The sequence below is a fragment of the Macrobrachium nipponense genome, chromosome 2 (assembly GCF_015104395.2).
Source record: "Macrobrachium nipponense isolate FS-2020 chromosome 2, ASM1510439v2, whole genome shotgun sequence".
Classification (NCBI taxonomy): Eukaryota; Metazoa; Arthropoda; class Malacostraca; order Decapoda; family Palaemonidae; genus Macrobrachium; species Macrobrachium nipponense.
In genome coordinates, this window is record NC_087201.1 from 2,561,524 (window position 1) to 2,573,696 (window position 12,173).

The following is a 12,173-nucleotide window of genomic DNA, read 5'->3' on the forward strand; positions in this document are numbered from 1 at the left end:
TTGGATCTTGGCCTCACAGACGGAAAAGAGACTTGTTTTGTGCAAAAAATATCTAACCTTATGACGCAACACGAAAAATCAGATATTGAGACATACGGTAGGTGCACAGCTCTGTCAAGATTGGAAGTTGGATTCGATATGTGTTTAGATGAACAGTACTGATTGGGATAGCAAAGAGAAACTTCAAACTGTCAAACTTAAATGCTTTGAAGGAGACGAACGATGAGAGTGAAAGTGAGCAGTATTAAGGTAACAAGGATAAATGAATCGTAATATGACTGCCTGAAAAATGGAAACGGTTGGAAAAAATATTGTGTTGATGAATTGATGCAAAGAACAGTCAAGCAGGGAAGGTTGCAGGCTTTGTCTGTGTGAACCGATGTGGGATTATATCAGCCCAAATCCCCTTTTTGGAAATGAAAATGAAAAAAAAAATTTTGAGCTAATGAGATGAATTATTTTGTTTGTATACTTTAAAGAGGAACTCAAAGTGTTAGGAAAGGAAAGACGAGCGGTAAAATGGATGAGAGAGCAAGTGTAGATAAAAGGCTTAGTTTATGATCTGAGATGTGTTGTTCTTATTCTAATAATGGATAATGATTCCTTTAGACAAGCAAGCACAAATCGTCCGTTTTATGACTAAGAACTAAAAAGATCTCAAAGGAGCTGGAGATCTGAAATGAAGGCACTGGAGAATAATGCTTTGATATGTATCCACGATAGAGGTTTATAATGCAGAATGTAATTCTTAATTTCCTGTCTTTATTAAAGGAAAAGACAACACACGCACACACACACAAACACACACACACACACACCACACACACATATATATATATATATATATATATATATATATATATATATATATATATATATATATTTATATATATATATATATATATATATATATATATATATATATATATATATATATATATATATATATATATATATACACTTAAAAATCACTGTAGATCCCATGAACTTCATATTTATAAGCAAATACCACAGGAAAATAATAGGCAGAAAAGTCAGTACCAAGCGCTTTCGCCTTTATTAAATGCCTGAATAAAGGCGAAAGCGCTTGGTACTGAATTTCTGCTTATGTTTGTTTGTGTGTGTATGTTTGTGATAGGTGACTTAATTAAACACTTTATATGTTCTTACAGAGTGAATTCCATGATTGTAATAAGCGTCACTTAGACACTCAGACATAAACAGGAATATTCCAGTCCACAATCATAATATTCCGGATCGCATAATTCCTGAATTCTCGAACGTTCTCCGAAGCGTAATTATTCCATTTCCTCCTGTATAATCATCACTCGGTTCCTGTCAAAGCTGAACGGAAGGCAAATTTCCGTCCGGTTTCCTTTTTCCATTCTTCATTTTTTTTTCTTTTTTTTTTGCTTTTGTGGTCGTTTGATGTTCTAATTCGGTGGAGTTCATTGTGTCAGGTTTATTACGTCATCATTAAAAAATAAAAAAGGTTTCATTCACTGACATTTCAGATATGGTGAGATTAGAGGAAGTTATAATATCCTCTTTCCACGATGTCAAAGCTTTCTCCGGTTGTGATTATTACTCTCTCGTTCGTTTATTTCTCCTTTTATCGTTCAGACATTTATAGCTTCAAATGAGTCTGTGGATTTAATCTTTTTGTTGTTTACATTTATTTACTTCATTTTTTGAAGTAGGTGTATTTCCTTTATATTTTTTTGCTTTACCTGTATATTATAACTTATGAAATTATATGGAAGCATTATAGCTAATTAAATCAAGTAGATTTTTACGATTTTTGTTTTTCTTTCAATTCCCGAATATCAGAAGCAAAACCCAACGTGGTAGGTGGAAAGTAAAAGTTCCTGACTTTTCTGTATCTAGTGAAGATAAAATCCTTTTTTGGAGATTATACAAGTCTCCTTTGTGGAAGAGCAAAAGTTACCGTCGTAACTATGCATTCTAGTTGTACGACTCTGCTGTTTTCATATGCGGTGCAATATTGATTGGAAACGAAATATAAAAAGATTTTCAATATATTTTCTTATTTGTATTTATTCATACATCTATAAAAAATGCTGTAGCCCTACAGAAAAGAAAAAGAGTTGTTGTCCTCTTTACTTCTCCATGATGGAATAAACATATTTTTGTCTGTGCCACAACCTTCTAGAATATCCGCTGCGATTGCGTATAAATCAAATTTATCAGTGTCATGTTGACAACTTCGGCGCTCAGAAACACTGACCGGAGGAAATAAGTAAGGGAATGTTTCCTATCTTTTACAATATGAATGAAATATTTGATTACATATTTAACGTGGGTGAATCAGTCTGTAATGCATATAAAGTATAGTTCGGTGGATTCTCTCCGTAAAAATAACGAAACGAATATTCATTCATAACGTCGAATAAAACAGAAAACTTTAAACGTAATTACCTGAAATTGGGAAGCAGAAAAGGGGAGAAACGTATTCGGGAAACACTAAAACATCGCGATGATGATTAGAAATACGAAATGGGAGGAGTGAACGGAAGAGTGAGCTTCCAGACACCATTGTTTACACACTGAAGTGAATATGAAATACAATGAGAGAGAGGGAGAGAGAGGAGAGAGAGAGAGAAAGAACGAGAGAGAGAGAGAGAGAGCAAATTTGATCCAGCTGAAGGATTGATCATCATCGAGGCCCATTAATTTCGATGTTTATTTGTTTGTGCGTCTCAGAAAAAAAACGAAAAATGCTTCGACAGCAGATAAACGAAAATACTTTGAACTTATATTTACATATATATATATATAATATATACATATATATATATATATATATATATATATATATATATATATATATATATATATATATTATATATATATATATGATATAAATATGTAGATATGTTATATATATATATATATATATATATATATATATATATATATTATATATATATATATATATATATATATATATATATATATATATATAGCAGAAGCCAGGTACTATGTCGTACCTCTAAGTAAATGGGGATACAATCCACAATGAAGTAAATTTCTCTTGTAGTTTAAAATATAAATATCTTGTAAAGGATTAAAGCTTTCGACCATCAACTGTGGTCTTGTTCACTAAAGTGTCACTTTAGTGAACAAGACCACAGTTGATGGTCGAAAGCTTTAATCCTTTACAAGATATTTATATTTTAAACTACAAGAGAAATTTACTTCATTGTGGATTGTATCCCCATATATATATATATATATATATATATATATATATATATATATATATATATATAGATATATATATATATATATATATATATATATATATATATATATATATATATATATATATATATATATATATATATATATATATATATATATACTGCGGGAATATATTATAAGTCCAGAAAAACAGTTTATTTAAACCTGTGTATGTCTTTGTGTGTCTATAAGGATACTGTACAACACTGATAAAAACTGATGTTTTCTGAACAAATATCTGGGTTTTGCAACTTTTACTTGTGAATATTCTATAACTTCTGACTATATACGTTCTACATATGAATCTCCTTAGCAGATAAACTCATTTTGTTTGCGTGATTTAATAAAAGTCTTACTAACTGAAAGTTTTAGAATTTTCAAAATTTGGTTGTGTTCTGAAAACTACCCAGAAGATAGCGAAGTGCTCTTCCACTATTGATACAGGAAGGAAGTTTTCCAGAATATTCTCTCTCTCTCTCTCTCTCTCTCTCTCTCGTCTGTGTGTGTGTGTATATGTGTGTGTGTGTGTGTGATGTGTGATGTATTCCATTTCATGTTGCTTTTAATTCCTTTCCTGACTACATGCAGAATCCTAATTTTTTGCCAAATGCAGCGAATGTATGCATTGTAGACCAAACCTGCCATAGATGTTTTTGGAAACTAAGGACATTTACAAATCATCGTCCTTCACCATATAAATGACTTTAGTTGCACGAATTGACTATTTACAAAAAAGATTTTTTCATTGAACGTTTATATCTAGTTCACTCTCATTACTTTGCCTAATGATAAACCTGAATCATGAGAAACCTCTCCAAGATAATATAGCTGCCTTCGTATTCAAATCCAATCGCAGAATGGGAAGGGAGAGAGAAACCGAGAGAAGGGTGGAAGGGAGGAGGGGATGTAGTGGAAATCACACAAACAAAAAGCAAAGCAAGGCAAAAGGACAAACGAAGTCCGTGTACCTCCATTAACTGCAATAAAACAACACAGCCGAAATGAAAGATAACTGTTGTTTGCCAACGGAGAGTTTCCCTGTTTTCAGGGAGGTTGCTTAAGGGTCAGATGCCAGGCTGCGCGTTGGAAGAATAATGTCAAGGGTTATGGTTCCTCCGCGTGAGTTAGAGGAAAAAAATGATTTCGTTGTTTTATTTATGAATCAGGCTGTTCAAGGTGGTTAAAAAAAGGAGGTTAAGAAACTAGTGTTTTACATCATCACTGAGGAAGACTCAGGAACTTTACTGTAAATAATATGCAAAGTACAGCTGCGCAAACGAAAAGTTGCTTTAGTGTGCTTACTAAGAGATATTGTTAGATATTGTAGAAATTCAGGGATGAGTCGACTTCAGTAAACCTGTAAAAATAAATTCAGTCTCGAGAATGTTCGCATTTACATCCACACTATTGCAACTTGCATAGTATATGTATAAACGGGAAATTGAAAGGAAGAAATAGATAAATTTGTAAAAATCAAACGACTTATTATTACTCAACTAAGAATCTGAATCTATAAGTACAGAAACATAGGAATGCATTCAGGCAATTACTCATCTCAGTAAATTTATTAGGTGCGTGGCAGCTATAACTCAGACCATCGGAGGTGATAATTATTTGAGAATAATTGTGCAAATCCTTTAGCATCTGGTTAGTGAACAACATGTGTGACGATTCAGCACTATTGCTTACCTCTCTGCCTACGGATCTCAGATCTGTACGGAAAGTATCTGTATGAAATGTAACAAACTTTAGGACGACAGAAACGTTTTAAATCTGAAACTTGATCATTACTTATTTGTTTTCTTTTAGTTGTGATACCCTTTGTCAGGCAGAGAAATGGATTTTTTTTACAGAGTGGGTCGTTGATGTTCTTCTGTATCGAGTCCAAAAGCCAGTCTTGGGTTCATCACTGATATACATAAATTTCCATTATAATAGTATTGTAGTTGAGATCCGGCCTGATATCATTGATCCTAACTATTATTACTCATTTTTCTGAAAAGGTAATGTTGCTAGTTTCTCTTGATGTGAATATTGTACGTACTACACTGACATCTTGAAATATGGAGTTTGTTGCAATTCATAGCAATTTGATAGTTGTTCTTGACAAATTATCTGTAGAGGTGACCCAACACTGGCGAAATCGAAATCACGTTTTACATATTAGCCCCACTGTTGATTCGGAAGCGTATAATCGTATTCATTGTGCTTAGGAAATTAAGAATTGAGTAAAAGAACGGTATTTGAAATTATTAGACTGGTTACTCTTGTTAGGTGGGATTAGTGCCAGATTGAACTGTGAACCAGGGGCATTGCCAATCCTTCAAGATGTGAGAACATTATAAACCTCAGAAACTCAGAATAGTGAGGAACACATATGATTAGAACAACGGTGTAGTAGGAACGACAGGATTACTGGGGTGTCTGACAGAAAAAAAAATGTGGGAAAAGGATAGCTGAGTAGTTTGACCCTTTTCCAGACAACTAGGCTTTCACTACATAATCACCCGTTTATTGAGAACTTAAAATACTTGATTTTTTTCTCCCGGGTTTCAGGGAAGCTATTGCCAATTCCACTGACAAATTTGCACAATTCTAGTAAGAGAGAAATTAGCACAATTCTAGTAAGAGAGAAATTAGCGTAAATTTGCCATATACCCTCCTTCCGGTGTAATACAAGTTAAATAAACTTACCATAGCTTTGTCAGCAACTTTCTACTTCTAAACAAGTGTACCATCTCTCTTCTCTCTCTCTCTCGCTCTCTCTCTCTCTCTCTCTCTCTTCTCTCTCTCTCTCTCAAGAATCTGATTACTCGTCGCTAGTTTGCTACAATCCAGTGTTATGATTAAAGTATTACGCTATAAGCTTGACAAGATTGTATAATAGCCAACCAAGAAGAAATTCTTATATTCAGATGTGCGCTACTTTATTCAATTTGTCAAATTGATTAGTTACATTCTTTTGTTTATGTTCTCTTTCGTGCTGACCCGTCTACAACATACAAATGTATCGACATCGTATGTCTTCTCCATTCATCCATGCCTTGCTTTTGTTTACTTTTTCTATCGCCAGCTATAGTTCCCTTTCTAATTTAATTTTATTATATGCTTAAGATAATAGATGGTAATGAAGTACGTGCAACAAAACAAAAATGGTTCTTACCACCTGCTTTTAAGTCGCAGCAGATTTAATACACTGATCATGTTACGTCACAACGCTTCTAATATGATTGCCTCCCAGAAATTAATCTCATCGTTATTCAGTTCTCCAGGAAGCGGTCCCGGGACCCTCGCTTCTAAGGAAGTGCTGCTGTCTTTTGAAACTGACAGCCGAGACCAATATAGGGAATACATAGGCATACAAATTGTATCCCAGGCTTGGCCTTCCAGCGGGATATATACGATCTCGACACTTACACCATCTCTCTCTCTCTCTCTCTCTCTCTCTCTCTCTCTGGAAGCTAGAACAGAAGAGATACAACACATCTCACTGTGGGAACTTCTTTACATACAAGATAGTGACACTAGAATAAACTGACACCAGACAGAAGTTGTAAACAGCAACAGTGTGGAAGAGTTCAAAAGAAAGTTAGACAAAATCATTAGGATACTGTGAATGAACAGTAAAACCTGCTAGACATAAGTGAGCACATGATGTCTCCTCGAATGGACTAATAAGTCTTTGAGACATCCTAATCCTTGTAACCCTCTCTCTCTCTCTCTCTCTCTCTCTCTCTCTCTCTCTGCAGATTCAGACAACAAAATGAATAATTATGATGAAGGAAGATCAAATATTATGGAAAAGTTGTCAGAATTTCTGGAAATGAAAAAAAGAACAACATACCAGAACAGGAAAGAAACATGGGAAAATCCTTATTATTACCCATATTAAATGAAGGAGAAAACACGCAAACCATCATAGTGATGAATGCGCAGGGTTTAGTTACGAGTAACTCAAAAAGAAAAATAGAGTACTTAGAAGAACTAACCCAAATTGAAAGAAAATAGATATAATGAATGATATAAGTGAAACCTGGTATTCCCAAGAGACTGGGAATGATGATCAAATAAAAAGGGTTCCAAACTTATAGATCAGATAGAAAAAATAGGAATCAAGGGGGAACCGCAATATATGGGAAAGACAAAAAACAAGGAAAATATATGAGAAATATAGTAACTCAGAATGTGAACTAATAGCGTAGAATTTGAATCTGAAAAATTAATGAACATAGTAATATATAGACCTCCTATTACTAAAGAGTTTGACTTAATAATAGAAAAATTGGATGATATATGTAGAAATCACAAGGACTGGACTATTCTCCTATCTGGAGACTTCAACTTTCCTTTCGAAGACTGGAAAAAGAACGAATAGGAGATTGTGGTTGTACTTATACATATAAAAAAGAGAGTAATAGTAGTGCAGAAGATAAGAAGCAATTCGAAAAGCTATTAGATATGCTACTAGATTACAACATTCAACAAATAAATCCCCTGCCAACAAGAAAGGAAATACTTTAGACCTAGTATTATGCGAGTATTTCACACCATAATGTCATAGAATTAACAGTCCATTCCAAATCAAGTGAAAACAGAGATAAGCAAGAAATGAAAAAGTGGGAAGGATATGGAAAATACAACTTCTACAGTAAAAATATAAAATGGTCAGAAATAAATGAAGAATTAAACAAAGATTGGGATAACATTTTCGTAAGTGATGACATAAGGGTAAATACGGAGATATTATATAAAATATAAGAGAAAATAGTGGATAAATATATACCGAAGAAGAAAAGTAAACATCAGTCATGCATACCAAGAGACAGAAGGATCTTGTTCCAGAAAATCAGAAAGTGGAAAAAAGGTCTTGTAAAAGAAAAAAATGCATGGAAAGTTATAGAACTAAAAAGTAAGTTAGAAAATGCAGAAACAAAAGATTATACAATAAAAAAAATTAAAACGGGACTTGGAAGAAAACACCCTAATAAATATCAAGCAAAACCCCAAACTATTATACTCATACGCGAAAAAGATGAATAAAAGAAGAATAGAAATAGGCCCTCTAAGAATTGAAGGGAGATTAACAAATGAGAAAAAGGAAATTTGCAATATATTGGCAGAACGATATAAGAGAGAATTCACCCCTAGAATAGATAATGAAGATAATGATATGTTAAGGGACAAAAATAGTGAATATTTAGCTGACATAGATATTAATGAAGCTGATATTGTGGCAGGCTATTAATGAAATTAAAAATGGAGCTGCCGCAGGGCCTGATGGAGTTCCTGCTATTTTGTTAAAGAAAGTAGTTCATTGTATCGCAAAGCCACTTGCAATATTATTAAGACAAAGTGTAGATACAGGCACGATTTATGATGAGCACACAAATGAGCATATATTACCCCTACATTCAAAAGTGGATCAAGACTAGAGGCAAGTAATTATAGGCCTGTGAGTCTAACATCACATATTATGAAAGTGTAGAAGTGTAATGAAAGAAAAATATTATGAAACATTTAATAAAAAATAATCTGTTTAATATATGACAACATGGTTTCGTACCCGGAAAAAGTACACAAACCCAACTGTTAGTCCACCGTGAGAACATATACAAAAAATATGAAAAGCAGAAATGAAACAGATGTGGTTTATCTAGACTTTGCAAAAGCTTTTGACAAGGTAGACCATAATATATCAGCGAAGAAAATGAGAAAACATAATATAGTGGATAAAGTAGGAAGATGGTTAAAAGAATGTTTACACACAGAAAACAGATAGTTATTGCAAACGATGAGAAATCGGATGAAGCTAAGGTAATATCTGGTGTGCCACAAGGTACGGTGTTAGCTGCATTACTGTTTGTTATTATGATTGCAGACAAAGACAGTAATGTTAAGGACTCGGTAGTGAGTAGTTTCGCCGATGACACAAGAATAAGTAGAGAAATTACTTGTGATGGAGGTAGGAATGCACTACAAAGAGACCTTAACAAAGTATATGATTGGGCAGAGGTAAATAGGATGGTATTTAACTCTGATAAATTTGAATCAATAAACTATGGAGACAGAGAAGGAAAGCTATATGCATATAGGGGACCTAATAATGAGAAAATCACAAATAAGGAAGCATTTAAAGACCTTGGTGTGATGATGAATAGGAACATGTTATGCAACGATCAAATAGCAATTCTATTGGCAAAATGTAAAGCAAAATGGGAATGTTGTTACGGCACTTCAAAACAAGAAAAGCGAACACATGATTATGCTTTATAAAACATATGTTCGTAGTCCACTTGAATATTGCAATATGATATGGTACCCACACTATCAAAAGGATATTGCACAAATAGAGAGTGTACAAAGGTCCTTACAGCTAGAATAGAAGAAGTTAAGGACCTTGACTACTGGAAAAGACTACAATCCCTAAAATTATATAGTCGAGAAAGGAGAAGAGAACGCTACATGATAATTCAGGCATGGAAACAGATAGAAGGAATAGCTGAAAACATCATGGAGCTAAAAATATCAGAAAGAGCAAGGAGAGGTAGATTAATAGTGCCAAAACTATACCAGGAAAAATAAGGAAAGTACACAGGACATTAATCCACTACGCACCAGCATCGATAATGCAGCGTCTATTCAATGCGTTGCCAGTTCATCTGAGGAATATAACAGGAGTGAGCGTAGATGTGTTTAAGTATAAGCTCGACAGATATCTAAACTGCATCCCAGACCATCCAAGATTGGAGGATGCAAAATATACCGGAAGATGTACTAGCAACTCTCTGGTAGACATTAGAGGTGCCTCACACTGAGGGACCTGGGGCAACCCGAACAAGATGTAAGGTCTGTAAGGTAAGGTCTCTCTAGTGGTGTTTTTCTTCTCGAATTCTAACATTATAATTCACTCATTTCCCCACGTCTGCTCTTCTAGCGGCCCTTATCATCTCTTCATTCCCTTCCCCTCTCCAGAGATGAGTTATCACCAGTTATCACCACCTTCTAGTGGAGATTCTACCTTTTAACTTTGCATATTACATATCGTAGGGGCAGTAACGTCTGCTGTCTCTGGTGATGTTATGTCCGCGGAGCGACCACGTCGCTAGCTTCGTCTCTCCTTCAAGTGAAAGTCTCGGCTTCTTTTCTTATCTCCTACATAATCTTCGCTTAGTAATGTTGACTTGCACGTTAGTAGTGTCCTTGCTATGTCATTACCCCTCAATTAAACTGGTGGCACTGGTTAATAGACATGGAACCAGTACCAGTTTAATTTAGAGTTGCTATGTGGGGGGGGGGGGGGGCGGGGGGAATCCGTAATTACGTGAAAATATTGAACACAGACGACAACGCCTGCTACAAAAGCCCTAAAAATCACGCCGAAATGACTTACGATAATTATAGATATGAGAGAAAATAGTCTGAGGTTCTTGCTTTACAAAATTCCCTTTTTTTGTGGAGCACTCTCTCTCTCTCTCTCTCTCTCTCTCTCTCTCTAAAGACCGCTAAACAAGCAGCAATGTCTTTATAGTGTGATGACATGACGTGGCTCTATCTTCCAAATATTCTAAGCAATTTAATTAAGGCCCAAGTTCGAAGAATCACATTATAGAAAAAATTGGTTATTCAGAAGATAAAAATGCAAACAACATTGTCACCACTCGCCGAAGAAATTTCCCAGCATGAACAGTTTTAAATCTTCCATTATTCATATTGTCTTTGATAGGAAAGAGAGTTTCCATTTCCATACTAAAGTCATCTACGATCATTAAGATGTTAATTGAGATTTATGAACTGCGTCGTGTCAGTGGATCCAGGTGAAATTGTCACACTTCAGTCCATATGGCTGCTTGTGTAGCAATATCCGAGGAAAGGTTAATGTAATTTAGTAACAGATATAACATTAAAGGTGTGATACACTGTAGGTGGTTAAAGATTGATCTAAACTTACCTATACTTTTTTTTATATTCTATTTTATGTCTGGTCATAGCTTTTTTTCAGATAACTAAGAAAGCATAGAAAATCGAAGCCAGTGGTCTTTCGCTAAGTTCTTTTAGAAAAAACAATCCTTTATAGAGGCAATATTATGCACCGAGATTTTCCAGCTCTTACCAAAAAATTTATGGAATTCGTCGTTGCTTCGCAAGATTTTGTAGACATGTTCCAGTAATTCAGAATTCCTCAATGTAAACGCCTCCTAGAGGAAGAAAAGAGAATAGATAAATAACTTCACAGTAAAATCATTACTTTTGAAAATTTGATAAAAGAAGGTAATGAACTGATATATAGTACCACTCTCAAACTTCGTAACAAGCAGCACTGGAATTCGTATGACCTTTCACGAAATTCTGAGAAAGGAGAAATCATAGGTAAAAGCCCACTTTGGTAACTGCTGTCATTTTGGTCACTAGATCAAAATAGATCAACATTTTCATTTTCTTTCTCTGCACCGGAAAATATTGGCTATCGGTTGTATCAGTTAAAATTATATCATAGCGAGTTCAATTTCCCAAGACTGTAGAGTGTATTTAAGGCTCACATTTAGTAATAGTTACAATAGTCTTTTAAAGATGTCATTGAAGGCTGCTTAATGCGTGCCACCATTATACTGACTAGCAGTTTACCAATCCTTACTAAAAGCATATTCATCTGCTGCTTCATATAAGTGCCTCGCTAGTGTTCTTTTAACTATCAAGTATGATAAATTCGTAAATTAACTAAGTCTTCGGGCATAACCAGCTCCGTTTCACAGGCATAACCAGCTCCGATTCAGGATATCACTTCTCATCCTCACCCCATTCGGAGAAGGGTGGGGGAGGGAGGATGAAACATTATAAACCAACTTATGGGTCCCCACTATCGCCATCCCAAGTTTCATGCCCATGGTCCAGCTCTTTGGCAGTGAATGAAT